Source organism: Phlebotomus argentipes, unplaced genomic scaffold (assembly GCF_947086385.1).
Source record: "Phlebotomus argentipes unplaced genomic scaffold, Phlebotomus argentipes genome assembly contig_15, whole genome shotgun sequence".
NCBI classification, from domain to species: domain Eukaryota; kingdom Metazoa; phylum Arthropoda; class Insecta; order Diptera; family Psychodidae; genus Phlebotomus; species Phlebotomus argentipes.
This window is the reverse complement of record NW_026776181.1, coordinates 18,303,506-18,309,911: the sequence shown is the minus strand read 5'-3', so window position 1 is coordinate 18,309,911 and position 6,406 is coordinate 18,303,506.

Genomic DNA, 6,406 nt, shown 5'->3' with positions numbered 1-6,406 from the left:
TTCAAGATTTTCTGTGTGCCTTCGTTTTGTTTTTCACCTTTCCTGCGCGCGCACGTCTCGAGAGTCTCTTCTGCCGCATTCGCCTTCGCGAGAAGCCCCAACGCTCAAGACAAGACCTTTTCTTCTCATGAGAGAGAGAGAGAGAGAGAGAGAGAGAGAGAGAGAGAGAAGAACTCGCGCAGAGTTGAATGCTTTTTTCGCGATCATCGAGCGAGGAAAAGAACTCTCGAGAGCAGAATACACCGTCGATGATGATGATAATGATCTTCAATGATCATTTCGGTGATAGTCGTGTCTCGCTGTTTCCCTTCTCTCCGCACTCCAATCGCTCTTCGATCTAAGCGCTGGAAACTGCTCAAGATATAGAGAGAGAGGGAAAAAAGGCATCAATATATAAACACATTAGAGAGACTCGGATGGCCTGTGGTTGTGTGGCTTTAATGGCGTTTAAAGTGCAATAGCAAAAGAGCGGCGCGGGGAAAAAAGCCAATGCCAAGATCACGGGAAACATGAACCACACAATGTTGCATATGTATATAAGATGTAATAGCAATTTTATAATACTCTGCTTTTTCTATCTCACTCTGCGGCGCTTTTTTTCTCTCCTCCTCCTCCTCGAGCGAGTTGGATTGTTGATGGTTGGCGATTGAAGTTGCTGTGCCTTCATAAATAACGTGTTATACTAAATCAACCGACAAGAAATTGTGCACATGATGTCAAAGGAGAGTGCAATTTTCAGTCTTTTTTTTTCACCCCATCCAAAGATCACCGCGCAGAATGGGATAAAATATTCTCTTTCTCTAAATTATTCACATGAGCTTCACGATCTTGCAAGATAATATCGAAGAATCTGTCGAATTTCTTCGACAAACTCAGTGTTGCATGATTGCTTCAGTGTGTAAATCTTTGATTTAAGATTTTCGCTGAAATAAGGAATTCTTCGTATGAAAAACTATCCGACCATAAATAGGTTGAGTTTTGTGTTTTTTCACTGCATGATAGATTTTATGCCGTTCTTGGAATGCTTTGCAGAATTGCAATGTTAATTGCACCATTTGCTTTGGGATTAATTCTACCATTTATTATGCATGTCTTCTTGGCTTTTCCCATTTTCACACCTTTGGCAAAGTGTTCCTGTCATCATCAAATCTCTGTTTCCCTCATTTCACGACACTCAATTCACTCCTGTGTGGGAATGATTTTTTCCTCCACCTTCAACTGCTTTTCAGTTTAGTCTGACGAGACTTGTGAAAAGGGTGAACAAACCACCTGTTCGGTGTTTTGTTCCTCAGCGCAACCATCACGAAGAGAGTCTTTTTCCCCCTATTTTTGAGCCGGCAAAATTATTTCAACTGATTTATTTCTCCCACGGTTCACTGCTATTGTGGAGAAATAGAAAAAGAGACGCGCAAAAAGATATGGTTAAGAGAAGAAAAACATAAGGTGTGTGTGAAGTATATAAAGATAGAAGTTGAATTTCATCAATTTGCTCAGCCACTATTGTATTCGTCATTTATTTTAGCAATTGCGGTGCGGAATTGAAAATTGAAAAATACATCCACTTGTTTCGCCTCTCAAAGTGATTCTCAATGAGATACTTTTAGAATCAAATACAATTTTCCATAGAGATTTCCAGCCATTAAGCGTAATGCCACAGCATTATTAAAGTTCCATTAGGGAATAAATGGATTTCAGCTGGTGATTTTTTGCCGCTGACTTCCATAATTGTCTCTCTCTTGTGCGGGGAGAGATTTTACCAAATTCACTTCTTATTCCTTGGCTTAGAGAGAGAGCATTGAAAAGTAGTCTCTTTGCCATTTTTTGCCGTCCATCCTCAATTACACGTGCGTGCAGTAACAGGTATTTAATAATTTTTCAGAAAATAGGCAAACAACCATAGAGTCCAGAGAGTAATTCAATTCAAAACATACCACGCGCGCTCCACTCCTTATGCGATATCACGAAAACGGTATCTCTCAATTCATTAAGGAGATTATCGCATAAGAGATACACTTAATGATCTTCTCAATATCACATCACCAGCATAGATTCTGCGACGCGTGCACACGGAATGACTTATCTGAGAGCATAGAGTGTTAATTTAGGCATATTGTGAAATATTTCTCAATTGCTCAAGACTCTTCTCTGCTCGCGATTCTGAATTTATTTCGCGCGAAAAAAGTGGCCGAGACAAAGAGACATTTTGGTCAGTTTTCGAGTACAGTCACCACTACAATGCTTTATGTAAATTGCGTTATTTAAAATACCATCCATATATACACTTTTCGACGTTGACTAAACTCATGGTCGAGCGATTTTCAATTGACGAGATGTTGCGAATGAAAAACTGTTCAATGTGTAAATAACTGTTGTTAGCTTTTGAGTGATCCGAGCGCGCGCGCGCGCGGGGACAATTTTCGCTCTGGCGTGGATATTTTATTCGCGAGCGTCAAAATTGAAATTGAAAATAGTGCCAGGAGGAGAAAGAAGCGGAGAAGCGAGTCATGAGATCATTGGCTAGTGGCCAGGAAGACAATGAGGGCGAGAGCATAAGAAAGACGCTGTGCTGTGTCAGACGAACTGATACACTCGCGATATGTGTTAATAAATCGAAAATAAATCACCTTTTAAGTCTCTCGGCGCAAAGGTAAGTGACTATAACCTTGAAATATAATGTTAAATGTGCGGTTGAGGAGTCTCTTCGTCGTCGTCGTCGTATATTGCTCACCTTTTTTTACGCGCGCGCTGCTTAAATGTTTTTCCTCTCTGTGTATATATTTTGATGATGCTGTTCCCGTTTTCGAAGGCACGCATTGAAATTTTTAAGTGAGCAAGAAAATGAAGGAGTGCCACACAAGAAACGTGCAAAAGCAAAAATATTTCCACTCACAGGACGGCATTAATTCTGATATATTGAGATGGTGGGATACTTTTTCGTGGTAAAATTGGCAAGTGTTATAGCGGAGAGAAGATCAACGAATTGGCATGAACAGCACCTGATCGAGTGAATTTATCGGATTATGCACAAGCTTAAAGTCATCATCCTAATTTACGTTTGTCAATTTTGCACAAGGAAATTACGGTAAAATCAATTGCAGATGATTTTTGAGAGTCACATCAAGTGCTTCCTAATGCCATTCCTTCGCCATGCTTGAGACGCTGCACATATTTTTCAGCGAGTGCGTGTGTGATGAGCTAATTATGAGATTGCGCGCGTATTGTGTTATATATTGTACAAATATAATTGTGTATTTTTTCTTACTATTAACACAGCTTGTCTAATTAGATCGTCTTGCTCATAGATATAACAAGATTAAAGAAAATATGGCATAGAGAACACACTTGGTGAATTGTAACAGTACTATTTTATGATTTTTTTTCTTTCTCTCATCTCACTCACTCTTCCATCCCAGAGAGGAAAAGGGTTGCAATTCATTTCTCATCATCACCGATGGTGAGCTTTCCACAAAAGGTCAAACAATGCCAATGAGATAATGTTTAATCTTCGACTTCTTTCATTTCCACGCAATTATAAAATTTCCCCTTTAAAGGCAATACGGTTTTTCTTTCGTCATTAGGCAGTTTATTTTATAAGACATATTATACTTTATTCTCCTGCCATGATATGGGATGACTCGCAGTTATTCTGCCGCACAACTGAGATGATCGAACCTGCGAGCGTCATTCCATGCATTTTTGCATCACTAAGCAGATTAAAATTACTTCATAAGCATTCTTTGCTGAGTGAGTGGTCAATTGTAATTAGTGAAGGTATCAACTGTGTTTTAGCTGATTTATTTCTCGTTTTATAAGGACAAACAGAACAGAATTATTGGTTATTATTGTTAATAACATCATAATGGGGAATTTATAAAAGAATTTCTTAAGGAAATTCTACAGGAAATTTAAAAGATCTAAAATTTTTCAATAATCAGTCTATATTATAGACTTTGTCTTCAGTTCTCTTTCATTATTATTATTATTCACATGTAACACGCTTGATTTATCTCATGCTCGTGCAATTATCTTGAAAACATGATCAACAAATACTCGAACATCGACGGACATTAGGAAACAGCGCAGAGGTGACACTAAAGACGGATATTATACGTAAACTAATTCCAAGAACTATACTGTTGATTGCTCTGTAAATTATCCCCAACTTGACCTCTCGTGTTAATCTTTCATTCATCCACGTGAACTTCTTTTTCTCACAGATTTTCAGTTACACTCTCTCACACCTTTTGAGCCATCTCACTTCCTTATTGGCAATAAATCTCGCGCAATTTGCCAAACGTTAATTGTATTCTTAACCCAATATTGACTTATTGTTAGGCGAAATTTATGAGCGACAGCATTTTATTTATCGTGTCAATAAAATAAACTTTTTTTTCCCGCTCATGTCGAACAACAGGTGATTCATGTCTTCTACCTTTATCAGAGGCACACTTTATTTACCATTGGCTGCTGGTTGGCGGCATTACTCTTGTTTTCAGATAATAAACGGTAGGATTTGTTTACTTGTTGTTACCACAAAAAGTGGAATAAATTTCAATTTTCCCACTCTGTTTTGTATCGCTCGAAATGACAAATATTTACTTAGCAGAGAGATAAGACATTAAATTACATTCCACATTTCAATCAGAAGGACCGTTAATCTCTGTGGAATTGTGATTAAAATGAAGTTTATTGCCTTGTTTCCAATCATTTCCAACAATTAGATCAAGAGGAATTTATGACTGATTAGAAATTGCAAGAGTTTTAACAATGATTCTCGTTTTGCCAAGTGGTTTCAAAGAGCAGGAAATCGAATGCTAATTCCACCCCTTAAATCGTAAAACTCCAATTGTCCTCTTGTGTCGAATAAATTTTTACAAAACTGGAACAATAAATCATGTTCTCAATTCGGAATTGGATGCTCCCAATTAAGAAGCACTTCTTGCATGCGATATCACAGGCAAATTGACAACCCTTCTCTGCTTCTCACGCTGTAATTGAGATCTGTGATAAATTACGCCGACAAAGAGGCATCAAGTGGAGAGTAATTGCGTAAGGGCGTCGCATTCGTGTGTGGACCCAAATGCGAGGCGTTCTGGACAGTGCGAAAGAGTAATATTTCGTGTGAATCATTAAAAGGTGCAAAGTGACATTTGCTAGTAATTTATAAGAGTGGGTTTTGATTAAATGCCTCGCCAGGGTATCTTAAATAAATAAGCAGGTACCAGTATGTGTATATTTTGAGCCATTATTTCCGCCTGAAAAGAATTGCAAGGTGTTCTTGATAAAGATAAAGGAGCCGTGCAATTAAGAGAGAACTCTTTGCGCCGCTGGACTGCTTTCTCTCCCTCGTTGGGAATCAAAACCCACCAGCGCGAGATGGAATCACACCTGTACACAGGAAAAGTGAGAAGTTCTTTTCGGAAGTCATCACTTATAGTGATTGCATTAGAAAATGATGAGAGATTAATTTATTGCCATATAATTTTCACCGATGAAGCAGTGTGAGCTTAATTGGGGAGACAAGTGATATTGGCTACTTCTCTATATCAACTCTGCACACACTGATTACCTTCCTGAGCAAGTGCACGGCCACTGCAGGATTCACTGTAGAGCGCGAGAGGAAGAAAACTCTACAAATTGGCAAAGGCAGAGTCGCTGAGTAGGAATTATTCCATTAATGATGGAGATGCACCTCGTAATTAATTTCATTCTGATGCCGTTAGGAAGATGCTATGCTGATGGTGGAGTGCCTGTGTTTAGACGAGGTTTTCTGCTCAAAAACCACTCATTGACTTCTCCCGTGTCAGCACCGAAACCGTGCAATTTGCCAACGAACGCGCCTCGTGCACACCCCAAAAGAAGTTCACCAACTTGTCATCGACTTCAGGAAGATCGCCTAAACTCTCTGCAATTAGCATTCTTATTGGTCACTCGCAATCTATATCAACCGACCACAAAAGAGTGCTTTTTTGGCCACATGAACGAGACACGGGCAAAGGAGCGGAAAAATATCTGTCTTGATGGCATTTCATGACTATTGCAATTGAGACGTTTTCCCCTTTCGAAGAAGTCAACATCGATTGTCATGCAAGATGTCTTTAATGAGCGGTGGCATCTTTCCATGAAAGCAAGCAATGTAATTTAGATAATCACACCGCATATTTTTTCTCTCTTAAATTCGGCAGAAGGCACTTAATTCCGCCAAAAAAGGCACACAACCTTTGCTTAGTGCTAAGAACTGTTTATATGTTTATTATTCCTCCACTCTTTTGATTATGTCTTACAGCTGTTTGCACTTCGAGGCTTAATTGTTATTTCAAATTACACCCAATGCAAGTTCGCATGCAGTGAATCTGAGAGATGATTCTTTTGTGAATTTTGTTGTGAATAGAAGACAATCTTGAGC